Genomic DNA, 22,770 nt, shown 5'->3' with positions numbered 1-22,770 from the left:
ACGCTGGAGTATGATGGGTTATCAACCCTGATGATGATTCAGTTCAGTCTACAGCCCTGATTGGTTCTGGTTTTGTCTTGGGAACGAAGAGAATGCCTAATGAGTGAGCAAGCTGAATGTCCAGAATTTCCTGTAGCCCCAGAATCGAGAAGGATGGACAGTGCTTTTCTGCGTTGAGTAGAAACTATTATGGTAACTGCTAACGTGAAATGTCGAGCTACAGGAGCTGTAATACTGGCCACTTTATGTGAGACCAAGGGAGTCATATAACTTGAAGAAGAGGTCTCTACCGTCTCCAAGTTCTCTAGTTTTCCGATAGGATATTGAATTCTTGAGTGGCTGCAGCGGTCTTAGGAACGGGGGTAGCCTTGACAGGACACGACCTAGCATAATGACCTCCTTTCCCACAATATAGACAAAGATTGTTCTTTCTCCTCCGTTCTTTCTCATCCATCGATAATGGTGATCTCATTCCTCCTATTTGCATAGGTTCGCAAGGCTCTTTGGGTTCTTTCTTTTCGCATCTAACCACAAGGAAACGTGCCAGGTTACCACAAGACTTCTCTCCCTTTCTCTCACTCAATCTATGATTTAATTTTACAACCAGGTCTATAAATGCTGGACAGTCCTCAGGAGGATCCACTATTTGAGAAAGGAGATCTTTGAGGTCATCATTTAACCCTCTGTAAAACAAGGAAGTTCTCTTGTCTTCTGGCCACTGGGTTTCCACAATTAATCTATTGAATTCAGTGAGGTAAGAGAAGATCCTTAGAGCCTTGTCTTAAATTCAATAGCTCATTATCACTGGCTTGTACATACGTGTGTCTGGCAAATAAGCTCTAACTTTTCTTTGAAAGACTGGAAATCATACAGAAGGGGGTCATTATTTTCTACCAAAGGAACGGCCCACCTGGCCGCGTTACCTCCCAGATAGGAAATCACAAACGCCACTTTGGCGGCGTCATCAGGAAAAGAAGAAGCCTTACATAAAAAATGTAAATGACACTGATTGAAAGGTTCCATGGGGATAGTGCGAAGTATAACATCTTCATCAGGGACCGCCAATGGAACAGGAGTATGTGTGTACTGATACATGGACAGCTTGCGGATTATCAGGGTTGGGGGGTGTAGTGTTTACTAAAGAGGGAGTGGACGAAGGCACGGTGAAGTGTGCAGGTTGAATATAAGTGCGTTTTACTCTTCGGCATTGTATCACTCCCGCTAACGCTAGGGATCGGTTGATGTCTTACTTTTACAAGTTCAGCATGTAGCCGCTGATTTTCCACTCTGAGTCGCCCCACTTCCCCCTGTAACTCTAGTAAGGCAGTGGCTAATTCCTCAACAGTGGGACTACGGGTAGGGTTCTCCATTGGGGCGCAAGCCCCTTCAGTATTCATCGTTGCCCGGGTGGACTTGATTCGGGGGCTTGGCTTTCTGTTGCCGATGCCACTAACCTGAAGTCCAGCGAGGCTCAATCCACGGGAGCGACTATAAATTCCCCACTCTCCCCAAATCAAAGCATGTACGTGGACAACAAAACCGCATCCACACACATACCCTGACTCCGAGAGATGTGGGGATTTATAACTCTGGCGGTATCACTTCTAAATCCCCCAGCCGGTTTATGAGGAGGGCCCGTGGAACTGGAATAGTGACAACCTATAGGGAGAAGAACATATCATTTAGCAAAAGGCGTTCTTATCTCAGGGGTGGACTAACAATATCAATAGTTACAACAGTATAGCGTGTTTGCTCTGTAGAAACAAAACCATGCTCACCGGCTGGACATCTCGTTAGGCCAAAAATGAAGAATCCAAGCGAGGTTGGGAGAATCCCCAATGAATGTAGTCTTGAATGGCAGCAGGAACAGAAAGCGTGAAATTATAAACAAAGGGAAGGGCAACTTAAGACCGGAATATCACGCCGTAACAACCCTTGTTCACTTAACGCTGCTTTTGGGGGTATGCTAAGTGCACCCTGCACTGGACTACGTTAGAGTAGTTTTACGAGCGCACTAGCTCGTTACAGTTTCAAAATAAACAATAGTCAATGAAGTGCGCCTAACGCTTTTATCAATGGAGGATACAAAGTTTCCATTGGGAGGCTCGCACACCAAAGTTGCTGGATGGAGACTCAAACCAAAAAAATACCGCGTCTTAAATAGACAGAGCGCGGTTCATTACTAAAGAAAGAACTCTAGTTCAAAAAAAGGCTTTTCGTAAAAAGCACCGCATCTAGTAAAGCGGTCATAGAAGCGAAAAGCCGTCCGTCAGGACATCAAGGCTCAGACTCCTACCTCTGGGAACGCTGCGTGATTATTTTCCAACGCGACCCAGGCCGGGTTCCTCTGACTACAAAAGCGAAGGGAAAACTGGAATGCCCGGGTCTCGGGAAGCCTGAAATGCCCGGGAGCTGTGCAGATGAGGGCGTAACCGAAGTAAGTATAAACACCAGGAAAGCTAAGGCTCAGGGTTCTTGAAGTAACAAGCAGCTGAGCGAGCAAGCCCAGAGTCGAAAGGAATTTGGGAATCAGGTAGCCTTGAAAGGGAGACGTACGAAAACAGGACTGGGAGCACAAGGAATCAGGGAGGCAGGAGAGGGCAAGGAAACTCGACTGGAAGCGAAAGCCAAGCAACGGCTTCTCCTGCTGGTGTGGTTTTTGAAGGTGGGGAGTGTCAACGAACTCCTCCTGAGAAGAGACCAGGGACCGTCTCCAAAGTATGCTGTATTTCTAAAGAGCAAACACCTACACTGCCCTCACGCTACAGTGTAGTATACAGGAGGCTTGATGTCTAACACCCGGCCTCGTGACCCGGGAATGCCGCCCGTACGCTGTAACAAAACCGGGCAATTATACTTTAAATGGCCTTCACAGTAAGCGCATTGATTTTGGCCCAGTGGGGGTCGGAACAAAAGGCCCAGACCTCTGCAACCCTCTCTGAAATTGTTGAGGTGGCTGAAATTCACGTTGGGCAGGGTGAGGGGGATAAGCTTGTTGCAAAAGAACTTTTGTTTTCAGCTCTTTAGTCTTTTTATCAAGTTTCTCTCTTTTCTCTTTATCCCTGTTTTCGTAATACTGAGCAGTAGCCAATATCTGGGCAGAAGATGATACTGCCCACGCACTTTCGGAATTCTTCAATTTATTAGATATTTCCGGAACCAAATTAGACACAAATTTGTCTAGTCGTTGGCCACCTTCCGTACTCATATCCTGACCACTATGATCAATAAACGTCTCCTCAAAACGAGTGAAGAAATCGGAGACGCTTTCATCCGCTTTCTGCTTACAAGCTGTTCACTTATCCCAATTAACTCGCAGAGGGGGCATCATAGTTTTCAGTAAGGCAATGATCCTAGCTGGGAGTTCTGTAATTAAAGCCTCAGGTTTGGCACCACCCACTTGGAGTCTGTCCGCGGCAAGTATGGCAGCCCAATCACCCCCCAATTCCCCGGGATGGTCCTCCTTCCGAATCCTAGCCCATAATGGTTGTGGGACCACATTACCCATTAGCATGTCTATATCGGCCAAATTCATAATACATGCATCAACAGTTTGGGACAACTCTTTGTAGTACCCAGCAGGATTTTTACGGGGGTCCGGTAAGGACTGTTTAAGGGCCAATACCTCAGATCGTTTCCAAGGAACGTGCACCCCCACGTTGAAAGTGAGCAGGTAGAAGAGGATTACCACCCTGAGCTGCAACCTCCTCTCTCCACACTGGGGGAACCTCTCTCATAGGATAGTGTTGTAATTTTTCGTCTAACAGAGGAATCTCGTTCTGGCAAAGACCGACAAACAAACTTCATTCTAAAGGTGACAAGCGTTCTTACCGCATCCTCAACCTCTGCGCCCACAATCAGCCCTTTACCAAACTCTGCCTGAACATCTAGCAGGCCCTGAGGGGCTGGTCCCAAGCCCATATCCTCCCACTCTTGACCTAAAATGTTACACATAGTATCAAAAACGTATCTCTGCGTTGGTGCCTCCCACTGCTGAAAGGTGTCCATAATATCTCGCATACTATACTGGGAGCCATTCGTGATCCACCTTCAGGCAAGAAGAGCTAACACTTCCCGTTCATCTGGACCTGGGAGCTGACTACGAGGAGGAACAGGGGTCATTTTAAGTGTCCCAAAGAGAGGGGACAAAAGGCCAGAAACGGTATCAACCATTCGCCTCCGAACGGAGGGAGAATTCGTCATTAGGATAGGAGACAGAATATTAAGCGGGCAGAAGAGGGAGTAATGGGTACAAAGGGAGACGACGGTAAGGGAGAGCCCGGTAATACCGGAAGAGGCTGTGATGGGGGGTGCAGGAATCTATTGAGGAGCGACAGGTGGAATAACAGGTGGGACAGGTGGTAATAACAAAGGTGCATTTGCCCCTGGCACAGGCTGTAGTGCAAAAGGTACATTAGCCCCCTGGGCATAGGGCGGGGGTAACCTCAACAGATGGGACATTAAGGGATCCTCCTCAGGGTCCACATTCTTCTCTGTAGGGGAAATTGGCAACACTGGATAACATTTATCTAACGCCATACGATGTTGCCTATCTGAAACCTCAATCGCATGATCGGTCTCATTATTTTTAAACTGTTGGGCAGCTTGTATAACAGACATATCCCTCCTATCTCTTTTAGCTTGTTTTATTTCTTTCTGTAAGGCCTCCATACGCCATAAGCGGAAAGAGTCAAACCTAGCCGGCCGGGCTTTTCGTTTAAACAAAGTTCCCTCCAAATTATCTAAGATATTGAGCTCAAAACTGCCATTCTGCGGCCACCGTAAAACACCATCTTTCCTAGTATAGCGAACCCACGCCTCATTAAAAGCTATGGGGCCAATACCATGTTTAGAATATACTTCATAAGTGGGAGTCCCGGCCGGAGGAATTGGACAAGAGTCCTCCAGTCGGGAGTCCCTATCGCAACAACCACAACACTATCTTCTAAACTTACTGAAACGAGGCTTCGCTATTACACTAGTTTCCTCACAAACTTCAAGGGGTTAATTAGTCACTTTATAGTATAAAAACTGCACTCACCCCTCGGTTTCGGCTTTTGCAAAAGTCGAACAAAGACAAAGGAGTGGCCGCTATACTTAACTTAACCAGATTTTTTCTTACGCCAACAGAGGTCCGTCTAATGTCTCGCGATACCAATCCTCATCGAAGGAGCCAAAGCATGGCGGCAGTCAGGGCAGCAGGTCTTCGCAGCCGTTGGAAAGGAGAAGCCACACTGTAAAAACCTTCGGTCCACTTACGACATGCAGGGGTCGATCGCGTGGTGCGCGTCCTCCGGAATTTCCTTGCGGGGCTCCTCACGATCCTCGGGCTGGACCCACGACCTCTGAAGCCGCCTCACAGAGGGCACCATTTGAAGAACCAGGCTGAATTGGGCCTGGCGGCGCAGGGTACGCCTGAAATCTTCTGAGTTCGCCTGCTTAATTGTACAGAGACACGGAATACTCTGTTTGCATAGGAACTTCAATTTATTAGTTGCAGCTAGGTACAGTTGTCCTAGAAGTACATCAGTGGTAGGTTCTCAGGAGACTGCCACTTCAATCCGTGGCTCAGTCTTTTATAGCGCTTAAATCCCCTAAAGCAACAACGTCCTCAATGTGCAAAAACATGTCATCCACTAGCAAACATTCCTTTTACAAGATACAGGATAACAGGTAATAGAAATTCCTTCCCTAGGGTCGTGTTCTCTGCCTGACCCTATAGGCCAGGTGGCATGAGCATTCTTAAGTTTAATTAATTTACAACAGGACGTGTTTGCATGATGCAGGTGGTGATTCGTAAAACAAAGGGAAGGCAGAGAAGGATCACCAAGGGTCAATAGATGGTTATCAAGGAAATTAGTTGCTTCAAGCCGGGTCCCAGAATGTACTTTGCTCAGAGAGACAGGAAAAAAGTCATTTAACATGTTACAGTTCAGAGTACGAAGAAACGCTACGAAGGTCGTCGGCGCCTGAGTGAGGGCAACATCACAATGGTGTCAATACGCAAGATGGAGTCTTAATCAAATTTCCTCACCAGAATGAAGATCTGTGTATGCAAGTTGCATGTCCATCTGTGGATGCCTCACTTTTGAGAATATGTAACTTCTAAACTATAGTTGCTGTTTCCATAGAAAGGCTATAACTGCGTTCCATTTTATAAACCTAATGGCAATGAAGGAATCCTTCGTTTAGGAAGGACATTAACAGCAGGCGTTCTGTTAAAAGTAGTATTTAAGGAACCCTGAGCATGACCAAGACATCTCACTAGGGTCCATGGAAATACATGGAGGCAACGGAGTAGCATGGGCTTTCTGACCATAACTGCACCAGTTTAGTACCAACCAAGACAAATATTCTAATTTATACTAATATGTTGAATCCTAAGCAAAATATGCATAGTGGCCCATCGGTTGTATAAATTGGTAAGTGATTGGTGGGCTTAATGTGATTTCTGGCTTTTATTCCCTCAATATAGAGTACAAATTATTAGTAACTAAAATACTCCAGGCTCAAGCTCTCTCCTGCATATCCCAAGTTTTGTCTGAAACCTACATGGTCTTTAAATTGCTGTCATCCATCCTGCTGGAAATAGATATTTGTGTAGCGAGGTTAAAGCACGCTTGTGTGTCAGTTAATAATCTTGTCTAGGTCTTTTGCAAGATAGGCTGACTAAATGCCTGTTCCAACATTCGATTTTACTCTTTATATGTGCGTTTGTTAAATCCTTGACTCTGAATGTGAAGATGTGGGTGTATTTTGTACGTAGCCAGCGCCTGGTATTTCACCATGGCAGTAGAGGAGAGAAATGTTTCTAGTCTCAACCTCTGGTTGAACAATATGATGATGTTCCCAGGAGAAGGCAGAACATGCAGGTGATGAGTGAATATTGTTTGGTGTCCGATTGAGGGTGTGATTGCTTGAGGCGGGAAGTAAATACATTTAGTTTTGGGTGTGTTGAGCATGAGTGAAAGAAGATTCATTCAGTTGTGAGTAGCTCTTAGACAGTTGGAAAGGTGGGACTGGAGAAGATAAGGAACTATACAAGCTGGTCTGCTGAAGTTGGACACATGAGGAAGGCTCTCAAATTGGAGATTTGAAAACTAGATTGATTGGGGTTGAGTAGATAAAACTCCTACAGGGAACATGCGAGATGGCTGAGCGTGGTGGTCAAGTGTCTTGGTAAAAATAGAAGTGGAGAGATAGAATGGTAACGAGAGAGAAAGTAAGACCATTAGTTGCTTTGAGGAGTAGGACAACACATTTGAAGCAGGAATCAGGGAGGAAAGGAGCCACTTAAAAGGAAGTGTTTGAACAGGGAGGCCAGGGATGTGAGAGTGGTAAGTGTAACTGTGAGCTGAAGAGGTCAGAGGAGAGTAGAATCTGTGCAGGGTGACGGGGATTATACTGGTGAGCAATATGATGAGTGTAGCTCTAGCTGTACGCATTTGCCAGAAGTTTGTGCTGCTGGAGTCTAGTAAGGATGGCTGAGCCATAATTGTGCAGGGAGGCGAATGTCTAGGTCAATCATTGGGAATTTTACTGGTAAGAGAAGTAACGCCTTGAGAATTAATGCAAAGCCGCTTCGCAATGCCAGTGCTGGTGGCAAGCATGAAAGGGCCATCTTTGGTTCCTGCAACAGAATGCAAATATCATAGGGATGACAAATTGCATCAAATGACTGCTCCTGCAATGCATACAGTGCCCATAATGCACCGCCCCAGTAGTGCAAAATATGCTCTCCATAATCCGCTCCTGCAACCCACACTCTGAATACAAACACTGCAAAATTCTAGCAATTCGCTGCTTCAAATATTAGCTTTATTGCACTTTGCACAGATAGTTGCAACTTTTTGTTGTTGACTTGTAACTGTACAAGGCAAGGAGTTTCCTGCCTAGGTGGAGGAGCATAAATCCACCTACATTCCTCTAAGCAGGAAGAATCTGAAACCTGTCTAGCGTGGCTTGTCCTTCCTTCTACAGAAGAGGTCTCCTAGCAGTTTGAAGTGGGTGAGATGGACCCCATGTAGCACAGTGGAGCACACAAGCATTGACCAAACGAGTTGGTCTGGCATTTTCTGCCAAGCTTTCGACTTTCTCAGTGCTTGTTTTATTTTTCACGGATATTGTAAAACTTGATTGATGGAGGAGCACCAATATAAAAGAAAATAATGACTAAAAATAAAAATATTTTTTTTCTCTCAAAAAAGCACATGTTGTAATGGTTGGTCCTTGGCACTGATGGAAACCACTTTGTGTGTCGATGTGCTCCTTGTGAAAAAGCAGAATGCTGCCACTCCCAGTGGAGCTGCCCAGTAGCCGAAGAGGACTAGCATCATGCTTGCTGCTCATACTTTTAGGAAGCTGCACGTTGTGGCATCCTCTTACTAAAACAAAGGTCAATAAAATACCATGCGGAGCAATGAGGTTCAAAGACCTTCATATAACAAAAGTAGTAAAAAAACACACGTGATGCGATTGGAAACCTGAGACCTAAAAAGAGGCGGAGTGTAGCTCAGACGGTACTGCCCCATGGAAATATTCAAGCATCAAACTTTTTTCTGTCTGGTGTTTAGTACAGACAACCGAATACATGTTTGGGTACCTCATTAATCCTCAACATGCAAGGAAGCAGGGCCTTCGAGAGGTGAACCTCAAGTAACAGTGAGGCTTCCGCACTGCACAGCATTTAGCAGCTTGGATGCATCCACTGGCATCCACTGTGTGTAGGGCCCTTTACCACTCACACTATTGCTGACACATTGCTGCTGCCCATTGCTGGTGACACGTCCTTGTGTCGCAGGTGACTGCTCATTCATGTTGCCCAGTTTGCGAGTCATGCCCCCTAATTACACTCTCCCAAGTGCATTGCAGGAGTGGATCTCCTGCCCTGTGGGTGCTCCCAGCATGCTCCACTGTGCCAAGGCAATCAAATAGAATAAATGTGCTATGCTGGCAATGACTGGTATTTGGTTAGTCGGCGCTGGTATGTTAATTGTGTTAACCTCACCCAGTGCGAAGCCACAGTGAAATGTTCAGGGCAGTTTGGAACAGACAGTGAAAATGACTGCCTGCTGCACTGTTGCCTGCATGCACCTGCGATTGCACTGCACTCGAGAGGAAAGAGTCCAAAGCGAAGTGTGCGACGTTCACCATGAGAGCAAGATGGACCAATTACGTGCATCAGCTAACTTACGAAGCACTACACCTGTAGTGGCTGTTGCACCCATGTCAGCTAAGGTGCCCATAGCTACTATTCCATGCGGGAAAAAGTGGACTGTGCGTCTGACACCGTAGGAGCAGGCAAGGATGCACATCAGCTGACTCAGGATGGTGACAAAAAGCAAAGCGTGCCACCGCCACAGCAGGAGCAAGCATGCTACAGGACGTGCATCAGCTATCACAAGACACCTTGCCTGTGTAGTGGTTGTTACATTACACTAGGCGTGGGGCAGAGGTTGTAGACTCAAATTTTTAGCATTTCATTCATACCAGAGAAGCTGGCCAGCCATTCTCACCTCAACTAGTTGGTAGAAACCGGTCCTCACCACGCACTACGTGTTTCTTTCCAAGAATAATCTGAGTTTGGATTTCACTCGTACTAGCTTGTGGGCAGTAGAAGAACTGAAAGGACATTTGGATAATTCTGTCATATCTAAACTTATGTAAGGCACTCAGTGCACCATTTTTTTAGTTTTATGTAGCGCGAACTCGACCCGAAGATATCTGCTATCAGAGCGCTTTACATGAGCACCTGTTTCGTTACAGACGGACACATTCAATTCACCATATAAAGTAACAAAATATCACTCTTATCATTATTTTTTACTTTAAATATTTTAAAGAACAGCAAAGAAGGAGAATAGCGTAAGCCTCCAAGTGTTAACTTTCCACTATTAAAGTTGGAAAAGATTTACAAAAGTGATATTTAAAAAAAAAAAAATGAAGTCTAGACATGCACCATCCCAGAAGCCTTTCCGGACTATTCTGTCTTCTCTCTCCAGGTGAGCTGAGATGCCCCCATGTGCTGTACATCTCCAGCAAGCCTCTGGATTGCAATCCATGTTGTGCTTCTTAACATGAACGAAGCCTTCATTCAATGAAAACAGAAGTACCATGTTGGTGGGTGATGAGTGAATTTTTTCCCAAAGTTTCCTTAACTCAAAGTTCCCAGTCCCTAAACTGGACCAAGGCGACACCTGTCTTCGCTGAATAAGGATTCAGGGCTATGTGACAAAACAGAAAAAAGGTTCAGGACTCTATCAGACATGGGGCAGCCGAAAGGATTCAAGGCACTGTATCTTTTCATGATAAAGTACCCTGATTCGTTCCTGGTGCCTCTAAGAGGACACATTGCCCTGAATACTTGTCACTGTTGGGTCTAGAGTACAGTGCCCTGAATCCTTTCTGCTATTTGTAGCTTGACACAGTGCCCTAAATCATTTTCAGCGTCCCTATAGTTGAATGCAATATCCAGAACTCTTTCCAAAGCTAGTTGCTCAATGGGGTCTTAAATCATAACTCGTCTGAAGAGATTTGGGGGTGCCATGTTCCATTACAATGTCCTTGCTGGAGTACTGTGCTCTGAATCTTTTAGTTGTAAGAAGCGGGATACCACACTCAGCCAGCACAGGAGCAGGCTCCACTACCCTGTACCCAAACATTGTCCATAGAAAGCTACAGGGTCATAGATCCACACATTGCCAGTTGTGGGATATTGCGTCGTGAGCCCCATTGCATCTGAAGGATAGTGGTATCTCAAAAACGTATTAGAGGTAGGCAATGCACCCAGCATATGCATCATGAAAGTATCTGCATCTGTGAAGAAAGTGGTTTATTAGATCTCACCTAGGCAGCGCCTGCGCTGTCTTTTTGAGACTTGCTGTATTCAGGTGCGAACTTGAAGCTCCGCCCATGTCCCGTCCATCTTTTCATTTGTCTCCTTTTACTGTCCTTTCTAAATGGTTTCTTTTGATTTGTGAATAGGTTTAGTAGTGCCTCCTTTTCTCCTTTTGTAACCTCCCATAAGGACTGTCCCTTTTGCGTGTGTTACTCAGTGTGTTTTATTTAACATCTGTAAGCACTATTTTTCTTAAATGACTTTCTCCTATTGCACACAGTACATGCTTTCCTGCAGGGGACGGCTTTACAGCTCTCTGCTCTTCATCGCCCTGGGCGACAGCTTTTAAACTCTCTGCTGTCTGCTTCTCATGGCCCAGGTGCTGTGCTTAATGTTTCAGCATGGCACCCGCTTTCATATGAACTACAACACAGGTGCAATACTAACAACGGCTGCCACAGCTTTTTTTTCACAGCAGGCTCCTACTTTTGTAAAGCACTGCGGCAGGCCACTCCTAACACAGGTGCAATACAAACAATTGCAGGCGCTGCTTTTTTTTTCCTCACAGCAGGCGCCTGCTTTTGTAAGGCACCGCAGAACGTCACTTCTAATTAGCAGCAATTGCGGCAAGTTTTTTTTTTTTTTTTTTTTCTTTCTAATTCTTCCACAGTACTGCCCAGCTAGGTATACTAATGACCTGCAGAACCTGAACACAGCATTCTTCTGCACTGCTCTTATTGGGGTGGGAGGGGTTGGACCTCATTACCAGCTGCAGCCAACCTTGAGATTGCATTGAATTTAGGTATTTTTCTAGAAGTATGTTGTGGCATTCCTTATGAGCATTGCAGATAACTAACTGGCGTAGTTAATGCTCAAAGCCTTCGGCCATTATTTATTTAATTTTTTTAAAAGACGGCCGCATTGGCATCAGCCTAATTAAGTTTTCAGTAGCATTGGCCAAACAGCCCAATGGGAATTTCTTTTAGTGTCTTATTGCCAAAGTCAGCAGCGTTTCTCTTTAGCGGACCGGGAAGGGCAAGGCAGTGCAAAGTAGGGCAGTGGCGGTGTTGAGCTGCGATCACTCATGGTCTGTTGCCTATCTGCCTGTAGTGCACCGCCTTAACCTTCCTCCTCCTGGAACAGTAGAGAGACAAGGTAAGCCGATAGCCGATCCTTCACTCAAAACGACTCAATTTAGATATACGATTACTCCACACTTCCTATAGTGTGCCACCAATGTGACACACTATAGACAAAGTCAGGTTATAAATGAAGATTGCCTCCGCATTCAGGCTCAGATTATGTAAACCCCCATAATCTGCCTCTGTCATCATTGAGCTGGCGCATGACCAACACTACACACAAACGTAACAGAATAAATTGAAGGACGTGAACATACTGGCATGTTGTACAGGCAATCTTGCTTCCAAACATTTTGCATAATGCATAGTTCTGCTACATTTAAAATAAAATGCCTACATGCCAACAGACCAGATTCTGGCTGGAGACTCCCTTTTTTAAGCCAATCCCCCTCCTGACATTGTCTCTGCTTCAACATAACCCAATCAGGATAATAAACTCCCCAGATTTTCTTTTTCCAAAATATCCTGCTTTCCAGGTGTCAAATGATGGCATGTATAAAAATGTCACGTTTGTTAAAAATTTGAAAATCAGTTTGTTGCATGTTTCGACGCATTGAGTTGCTTTAGGCTTTCAGCTCTGGGATATAAGCCATTGTTATAATTTACTGTGTGAACTGTGCACCCAGTTTCTGTAGTTGTTAAATGGCCTGTGCTGATCCTGCCAGAGCAGCACTCAATGGATTAAAGGAAAGCCACTTTAAAACCTCAGCTGCTCAAGGACCTCTGGCTGTGACTCACTTTAATTTCAGAGAGCCGTGAAGTGGAATACAGATTAGATACAGGGAGGCAGAAGTGGCACTGGCCAAACTGCACTCATGACAACTGAGCCTTGCATATGGGGATCTTTTAATTGGCACCATGTCACACATTACAGCATCAATCATAGCCAACAGTCTTTTTATTAGTGGACTGTTATCTGACGAACTCCACCTACACATAGTGCTGCTGGATAAAACTCAGGGCCTGGATTAAGAGGCCACACACGACATGGGACCTATTGGCAGGAGTGCGCATGTTAACCAAGGAAACAAGCATTTGCAATGCAATACATCTCGCATTTGTGAGAGCTTGAGCTGTTGGCATTGAAAAATGACAATGGCTTTTATTTATGTGTTTTGAAAACCTGCAAGTGGTGCATTGACACGCATGGTGTGCTTATAGTCCTTGCTTACGGAAAGCAAGGCTGGCAGTCAAAGAGATGCAGTTACTGCCAGCTTGCTTCTGGTAAGCAACAACTGTAAGTACAGAGTGCGTGTTTATGCACCGCTTGCAGGTTTTCAAAACACATAAATAAAAGGCATTGTCACTTACAGTGCTAATAGCTTAAACCTTTGCTAATGCGAGACCTATTGCACTGCAAATGCTTGTTATATGGTGTGATTGTGCTACCTCACCATGTAATAAAATCACAATTCTGTATCCGGTCCAGTCAGTTCATTTGTATAGCCTTAACCTAGTCCTGGGAGCTGTGGCACAGATAATTCAGGCTTTTTTGAAAGGAACAAGTGTAAAGCATTAAGCAGTGCCAAAACAGGTAAATAAGATGAAAATGCAACACAATAAATTCAATACTAATAATAAGTTGTATTGTTATCTGTAAATAGACACTTCAATGATAAAAGTCCACCAGACGGTTCCAGAGATACAAATTTAAAAAAACACAATAAATCACTGCTTTCCACTAAATGCCACAAATCTATGTAATCTACTGTAACTCTGTTTAGGGTTAGCCACAACAAGTAACTTAAACTGTTGCGGCGTCCAACCCCAGTAGGGTCACGGGGACTAGTCTGGTCCAGTTGAACAGTTGCCTCATAGTTTAAGCATTCTCCAGTCATGTTCCAGGTCCCCTGGGTGAACTGCCATAGAAGCCAATGGAGTGGCCCTAATGCAAGGGATGCAGGATGCTGAAGATGCTCAAGGATGATGAGCTGGTGGTGGGAATCTTCCTGTGGCCACCCCTTAGTCCACGAATGCAGATGAGCAACTCTGGCCTCAGAGGTCATTGTCCATGAATTCTGGATGAAGTCCATTTCACTACCAATTGCCACCGGTCTCCGGTTATAGTCAAACCAGTGTCTCCCTTTAACTTGCAGTAACTTCCATGCTGGGTGACCAGACTGCACTCCGATGCCTCACCTGGGTCCAGTAGACTCTGGTGCAACTTTTGAGGTTAAGACTTAGTCTCCCAGGCTGCACGTCGGTGTCCGACAGCAGGCAGGCTTTCCTGGCTACTGAATTCTTTAAAGGCATACTTCTCAGCTATTATGGGCCCTTTGGCTGTGACAGGGAGTCAGTTAACGGACTCTTGGAGTAACCTTATTTGTCTGGAGCTCTGGGATTACATTTGTATGAGTGCAGTCTTTTCTTTGCTAACCTAAGGTACAGAAGGTGCAGTCCGGCTGTTGGGACACCTTTCTCTTTGCAGGTTATAGCACAGTTGTCCTTCAGTTCTTTCTCCAGTCCAGACATGATTGGAGATCTGGGTGCCAGGGGTGACCCTTTTATATCACCTGGGGGGGATGTGGCGAATAACTAGCCAGTGGACTATGAGGACCCCTACCCCCTTGTGATGACTTTTTAGGTCTCGTCTAGGCAGTGCATGTGCGCTGTCTCTTCGAGGCATGCTGTATCTACAATGTGGCCTTCGAGCACTTTCCATCTATTTAATTGGTTCCTCTTACTGTCCTTCATAAATTCCGGCTTTTGTTTGGTGAAATAGCTTATTAGTCCCTCCTTTTGGACTTTTATACCCTCCCATGCAGACTGCCCCTGTTAAATTTGCTCGTACTCTGTTATTTACAATACTTTCAGAGCAATCTTTTTTTTGGTAACTTCACGCAGCCCATTTGCGTGCCACGAGAACAACGCTCTTCCCACTCTGTGTGTGTGTATATATATATATATACACACCACACCTCACTCTCTCTCTCACTACGGGGATCAACAGCTGTCGCATGGCAAAAACATTATGTGACCCATGGCCTCCCTTCAACACAGACACACCTCTGGTCATGGCACCATTACAAACAGAGGACTTTTTTACTTCCCCTCGTACGCTGCTGCTCAGGTGCCTTTTCATGCCCGCAAGCAGGCTCCTCCAGCAGAAGCATGTGAATCCAAGCCCTGGCAAGCCATGGGCCCTGGGAGATGCCGCAGCCACCGCCTCTGTTCAGGTGCTTCTCCCCGCCAGCAAGCAGTCTTCTTCAGTGGCAGCATGCAAATCCGAGCAAGAAGCTGAGTTTACAAGCCGCATGTATACTTTCTTAACCATACATGATTACTAACTATATGATAAATAATTACTTGACACATGACATTCTGTCCATTTGGCTGGCTTCTCTTTTTTTGTGCTTTCACTTACATAAACTGACATTAAATGGCAACAGGTCTTATATTTAGCTGTAAAGCAACGTTTTTTTTACGCTTGTAATTTTGTTTTGTCTGTTCGTTTATTCTGTTACTGTTAGGTTGTGTGTAAAAATTACATAATAGAGCTGTTTCGGGTTTCTTTTTTGTCTACATTCAGATTCTTCAGCGTATCTGCAATTTACGATGCATGGACTCTTTTGCATACAGAAATTAATTTTAAAATAAATGGTGATTGGTTACATATGCAGACTCGCATTTTGGATTAATGTAACACTATTTGGGTAATGTTTGGCCGTTTGAGGGATAACTTACAAATCTATTGTCTTCTCTGCAAGTATGCTCAATTTCTAGGGTATGTTGGTGCTGCATAAGTGTTACGGAGTCATGCTCCTCTCCTAGTACAGCACAAGTGCACTAGCTGTGGGAGGGACACAACTCCGCGTCGGCATGCTTACAGTGGCGTAACAAAACTTGAGGAGGCCCACCTGCAAAGTGCATGAAGGGGGCCCCCTCCAACCACACTCAGGAGCTCTGCTGACAGGATACTGGGCTGAAGGGGCCCCCTGGAGCTCGGGGCCCCCAGCACAGGCTGCAGGGGCTTTGTTACGCCCCGGCATGCTTATCAGCCTAAAAGTTACATGTTTCACTATTTTGCTCATGTATTTAATTTTAAAACCACATAAGGAGAAGCAATGAACATAAATAATGCCTGCTATTGACACCTGTATTTATGCTGCAAGCCACTAGTCGTGTGTCAACTCTTTGGTCTAGTGGAGCTCTCAGTGCTTTCAAATCATGGTATGTGTGGGCTAAGCATGGACTTGGAAGGCCTAGTACTAACTATTTAGATGCATTGCAGTCCTATTTCACAAGTCTGCAGGATAATTAAGGGGGCGACCTGCTTCCAAGAGACTATACTTCTGCATAAATAACAGAAATCTAGTGCAACACAGCCTTTTACCAATGACACCTTTGGAAGCTACCAATGCCCATGTGGTGACAAATAAACTTAGCCTTTAGAACAGACTAAATATCTCAATTATTTTTAAATCAATTTATAAGCACAATGCACACACTTAATGTGTCCAGCACAACTACCGCTGTTACACAAAATGTGACTGGTTGCTCTCTCTATTTTCTAATCTTTGTAAGCTCGCAGCTTGTCTGCTGCATGGCTAAACACTTATTAGGTCCCAAAGGTGAGACCTGTTGGCTATGCCAATGCTTGTTTGCTAAGTGCAGATTTTAGCTAGCCCAGAATGCACTATTCTGCCCACTTCCAACAGAACGGGAACCTTCCCTTGGCATGTGGAGCACCCTTAGCCATTCCAAAGGTGAGGCTACCTGTGGGCTACATGCGTCTTGAAAAAAAGTTTGACAATGGCTTCTCTCTTTGCTCGAGATGCCAGCCTGTCTGGTAGAATAAAAGAGCAGTCCATTGCATGTGTAACTACCATTTGCCCTCTATAGGTGACTTCCCCTTTGAAGCTCTCCTTTTGGGCTTATACCCACTCTTGCCATCCTGCTAGGAGGTTGCACCTCTTCCCTCAGCAGGGTCTTTGTTTCCCTTCCTAAGAGTCATTCACACCTCTCCCCAGGAGGACTAAAGGCCATCTTGAGAACAGTAACTTGTGTACAGCTGTGAATGGCTTCTGGTAACTTTGGGGAACAAAGTGGCAACTTTATAAATTTGCCGGTCGTACTTAAGGTACTACTTGAGCAAAGAGTCCAGTTTAATGCAGATATTAGTTTGATGCCTTAAATTACCATATGTAGTATTTCCATTCGGAAGTTAGCATTGCTGAGTTGTTAGTGTGTAACTCCATAGTCGCCAATGATTCTGCTAGCCTTTCCTGAGTAAAAATGACCGTGCCATGCAGGACATGTAAAATTAATAAAACATATCTCCTTTTTTAAAAATATGATCTAATGCACCCTGCCTTTGGGGCCCAGTAGACCTGTCTTACGGGTGAGGTATAAATATTGAAAGGGAAGCTTTGTCCTTTGCCATTGGTTTAAATGATTACGTTGAGTTATCAGCTTAAAAACTGCTCTGCCAGTCTGCATTAGCAGGTTGGGAGTCGTACTTTGCTTTGCCGCACTGGTATGAGCACAATACATGCTGCAGTATGTGAGAGACACTTACCTGCCAAACCCTAGGTAGCCCTGTACCATATAGTAGGGACTTATAAGGAAGTTAACTTATGCCAATTCTGGGTACACCAATTAGACATATAGCTTTTAAGGGTCAGAGAACCAAAACGGAGGCCTGTTGGGCAGGACTCGGTGCACCTTCAGAATCGAAAAACCAGCAGCATCAGTCCAAAACTTTGGGGGTGATCGTACAAAAAGAGGCATTTCTTTGCAACGTCTCCTCATAGTACCATCAGTAGGGTAGAGATCCCTGACCCCAATGGTAGGAAATATACTCAGGATCTGCATCATGCAAGTATCCGCAATGCTACATAATATCTCAGGGTAGAGATGCCTGCCCACGTGGTGAGGCAACGCACCTGGGATATGCAATGTGTAATTATCAGCATCTCCATAAAGAACCATCAGCAGAGTAGAGATCCCGGACTCTGGTGGTTGGAAATGAACTCAGGATATGATACATCATGGAAGTATCAGCGTTTTCACATAGTATTATCAGCAGGTAGAAATCCTTTATTTAATAGAAAATGAACCCAGGGCAGTGGCGTAGGAAGGAGGGTGCGTGGGTGCCGGCCGCCCCGGGTGTCATCACTGAGGGGGTGACAAAATGGCAAAAATGTGTTTTTGTCAAGCCGGGGGTGACAAACTTTCCGCACCGGGTACCACCTGACCTTGCTACGCCACTGACCCAGGGTATGATTTATCATGGAAGTATCCGCATTTCCAATTGGTATCAACAGTGTGGAGATCCCTGGCTCAAGTCATAGGCAATGCACAGAAGATATGAATTGTGCAAGTATATACATCTCCTCATAGCACCAGCACTGTAGAGATCCCCGACACCAGACACTGCAGGCGAAGGTCCAGGTATTACCCTTCAGTGTTATCGGCACACATTTTGAGAAACCCTCGGGTGGGCTACTGACTGCCCTCTACATCCTCGTGTTTAGAAGTTTGATTTGAAATATTAAGAAGTCACCGGTCTTTTGTGTTTCCTTTCTGGCAACACTCTTCAACTGACCCGTTTAGCCGGTGCAGTGACATTTATAAAATGTTTTTATTCGGATTTCGCACTTTGTATTTTTTTCTATTGACGTTTCTTAGGCTTCCCCCGAGGCTGGGGACGAGGGGATCTTCTATGTTGTATTAATTTGCTCTTCTTGCCTGCTTCTTTAGTTCATGATAACAATCGTTACTATCCTATCGGCAGCCTCCACAGTAATGGCTGCTCCAAGAGAGATGCCTCTTCCTGCCAGCCTCGATTTGGACTCGCCGTTAGCTTCACAAAGAAACCACACCGCGAGTTAGACTTAAATACTCGGAGCTAAGACCAAAGATGTACATTAGGAATGTAAATCAAACCATGAATGTAGAAAATACATGATATTAAAACAAAAAATGCCATACTTGCCTTACTCTTTTGGTGTTGGAAGGAGCAAACCGACTGAAAAAGTGAACAAAATGGTTAAAACATGTTAGCACTTCAAAAGAACCGATCATATTCGGAATTCTGGTGACCCATCTCATGATGTTCAGCTTCACCCAGTCCTGTTTATTTCGTTACCATCAGCCATGAATATGCTGGGATATGAAATTTCACTTTTGCCGTTTGTATGTATGAGCCTGCTTGTCCCACCATACTTGGTGCGGTTGTTTGTAAAATAAGGACTAGGTGAAGGTTACCCCATGACTTGGATCTGGTGACCGCTGCGCAGACATAGTAAGACGGCTCACACGAATCACATGGACACTGGTATCGAAGTGCTGAATTAACCCTTGATGTATCCGTGACCTCAATTGCATAGCAAGTGTGCAATAGGCCCTAATACAAGCAAAGAACATGTCCTTCGTTTATCTATCTAGTGCAGTGGGCCCATCGGACCCCTGGGCACTGGTGCCACTGTACCGGTTGCACTCTTGATAGCTGCGTGCCCTCAGAACACACATCCGTGTTCTCATTCTCTTTGCCAGGAAGCAGGATCTGTGCTCCGGATATCAATACAGAATAAAGATGTGTTCTCATGCTGGAGCTGAGCCAGAGCAGTTTGTTCCAGCCCCGCCTCAGATGCTCATACATTACTGCTCATGACAGACTAAGCTGTCCCCCTGTCACCACTGCCATCATTCACCTTACTTGAAATACTTTCGGTCTGTGGCAGGCGGCGGTGCCCTTAAAGGTGCAGTGCCACCAAAACCATTTCACACACCTGTAGTACACTGGCAGCAATGCAAGTGAACCTTTCCGTCTGTCTGCTCTCGCTAGTAAACATGTGGCATCTGCCAGGTAAATTACTGTATTTTGGACCGCGCCATCTTCCTGCATACAAGATGGGCCTTGCTCTGCCGTTCGATTATATGTTGCCTGCATCTGCTTCTCACCAGTCCACTGCTACACGCCAACAAACTTTCTCTGCATGGCCTTCGCATCTGAAAAGGTTCACGTTAACTGCACTGAACCAGTGCACGGGTCGGTTGTGAGAATGGCAAGCAAATCTCAATCCGAAACAAAGCCAATAGGTCCAGTTCCTGTTCTATTGGTTTTTAACAATGTCTGCTTTGCTTTGTTTTGTTATGGCTGCTATAAAACATTATTGTTGGAGCTGCTGGGTCTGCGCTGCACCAATATTAAAAAAACGACTAAAGGCAAAAATTTATTTTTGGGGTCTCAAAGAGCGTACATTGTCATAGTAGTGCATTAAGGGAACTACTTTGTGGATGTGCTCCCTGTGAAAGGGAAGATTGTTGTCACTCCAGCGAATTTAGCCGATGGCTAAGATGTGCTGACCCATTTCTATATGAGGTAGTGGGAGGAAAGCACATGTAAATGGCATAACCAGAAATAAGGAAGAATATTCTAAATGTACTTTTAGTATAATATTAGGGTCTTGGCTGGTGCCAAATCTAAAAACACATTCCGCAGGAGACCGTAAGCGCAGAAATATAATTTGTATAGTTGTATTATTTGTGAGCATTTGTATGGTGCCCGCCTACCCTTGAGGCCCAAAGCACCTTTGGGTATTCGTGTAAGAAGCTGCTCTATTTGTTGTGCAGGGCTGGTATTGTATGTGTTTTTACATTGGCCTACGTGGAAGGAATTTTGGTGTTGGTCATGAGGTCCAGAGATAAGCTTCAATTATGTCATTCCAAACTTCTAGTTGAGCTTAAGCATGGTGACCAGTAGAGACTAGTGCTGGGCGGAATTGGCGTAGCGCCACTATGCAGAATTTTAGAAACCATGTGTGGAAAACAAGCACATGTCTTGAGGGTCCTTGTGCCCGGGACAGGGGTCCCTCGTGCTCGGGCAGGCTCCCTGATCTCCAAGGCCTGGCTGGGTTGAGAAGCAGGGACCGGCCCCGGGGCCTGGGTTTCAGTCAGGGCCTGGGGTTTGGGAGCCCCCATCCTGCGGCCTGCCAAGTGGCCATCTGCCAGGGACAAGTGTCCCTGGTGCAGAGCCCTGGAGACCTGCAAGGGCAGGCGGGAGCCCCACTGCTATGGCTCGGCTCTGGGCGGGCAGATGGGCATCTTTAAGGTCCCGGCCATCTGGTCGCATGCGATGCTTTCCAATGGGGTGACCAGATGGCCGGGCTGCCCTGGAAGTCCAGATGATGGCTCATTCGTCTCCCCGATCCCAGCCAGGGCTCCAGGAGGCCGGGCGCCTCTGTGCCTAGGGTCCACTGAGTCTGGCGGTGTGCATGGGCTCCCAGAAAGAGGGGTAGCCTTCCTCCGGATTACTAGGGCCAGGGTACGCTGGGACACCGCTCCTGGGGTTGGCGGTTCTCTGGCGGGGACCAGATGGGCTGGCCCGGACCACACTACCCCTCCTTCCAGGGCTCCCTATGGCCCGAGGCGGGGCAAAGTACCCGGGACCGGCTCCATGGGTCCCCGGGCAGTCCTCCCAAGGCGTCTGGGCCGAAGGAGCACCTGCGGGCCTCCCCAAGCCTGAGGCCCAGCGTGGGGTCACCGAGCCCTGCAGCCCCCGAGCCCAGCAGCCCCCGAGCCCTGCGTGGGCAGGCAGGAGCCATCTCGCGAAGGCTTGGGACGGGCAGATGGGAGTCCTTTCGGTCCCGGCCATCTGGTCGCACCTTTCCCCTCTGCCATCTGGTCGCACTCCATGCTTTCCAATGGGGCGACCAGATGGCCGGGCTGCCCTGGAAGTCCCGATGAGGGCTCATTTGCCTCCTGGATCCCAGCCAGGGCTCCAGGAGGTCGGGCACGTTCGCGCCCAGGGTCCCCTGTGTCTCGCGGTGGGCACGGGTTCCCAGAAAGATGGGTAGCCTTCCTCCGGATCAGTAGGGGCAGGGTATGCCAGAAAACCCCTTCCGGGCTGGCGGTTCTTTGCCGGGGACCAGATGGGCTATGCCTGGACAACACCTCCCCTCCGTCTGGAGGGCTCCCTCCTCCGGCCCACAGCATGGCAAAGTGCCCAGGACGGGCTCCATGGGTCCCGGGCAGTCCTACCCCGGTGGTCCTCCCCTTACCTGAGGCCCAGCTGGAGTCCCTGAGCCCTCTGGGACGCAGAGCCCCCGAGCCCTGCGTGGGAAGGCGGGAGCCCTACCGCGAAGGCTCTGGGCGAGCAGATGGAAGTCCTTTCGGTCCCAGCCATCTATTCGCACCTTTTCCCTCGGCCATCTGGTCGCACGCAATGCTTTCCAATGGTGTGACCAGATGGCCGGGCGGCCCTGGAAGTCCCGATGAGGGCTCATTTGCCTCCCTGATCCCAGCGAGGGCTCCAGTAGGTCGGGAATATTCGCTCCTTGGGTCCCCTCTGTCACCATGTGGGCACGGATTAGAAGAAAGGGGGGGGGTAATTTTCCTCCGGATTACTTGGGAGAGGTTCTGTCATTCTAGGGGAACGCAGCACCCTGGCCCGCCCGCCGGGGCCTCCAAGGTCCCGAGTACGCACCTGCCTCTCAGCCCCTTCCCGATGGTCCTTTTTCACCGAGTTTGCTCAGTCAGACCTCAGTGAGGTCCGGCGATTCTGAGACGGGGGAAGACAGCACCCGGACCTGCCCGCCGGGGCTCGGGTCTGCACCTGCCTCTCAGCCCCTTCCTGATGGGCCTTTCCTTTGAGCCTGCTCGCCCCGGGAGCAGGCAGGGATTTGAAGCCGGCATGCCAGGGGATGCCTTGGCCGTACTCTGATCGATTGGGCACTCTCGGTCCGTTTAGGGATGGACTGCTTGGCCAGCCTCGGCTGTTGTTTCAAGCAAGGAGCTTCCTCCCCGCATGGACCGTCCGACTCGAGGGCCTGCCGCCTGGCAGGTGGC

The 22,770-nt window shown here is 46.9% G+C and overlaps 1 protein-coding gene across 18 annotated transcripts in view; it reads left to right on the top strand.

Annotated features, from left to right (window-relative positions):
* The window catches only part of ARHGAP27 (Rho GTPase activating protein 27), a 1,125,989-nt gene that overhangs the window by 538,089 nt on the left and 565,130 nt on the right, over positions 1-22,770 (top strand). The window lies entirely within an intron of this gene.

The sequence above is a fragment of the Triturus cristatus genome, chromosome 1_1, assembly GCF_964204655.1.
Source record: "Triturus cristatus chromosome 1_1, aTriCri1.1, whole genome shotgun sequence".
In the NCBI taxonomy this organism is placed as follows: Eukaryota; Metazoa; Chordata; class Amphibia; order Caudata; family Salamandridae; genus Triturus; species Triturus cristatus.
This window is presented reverse-complemented; position numbering and strand designations above follow the sequence as displayed.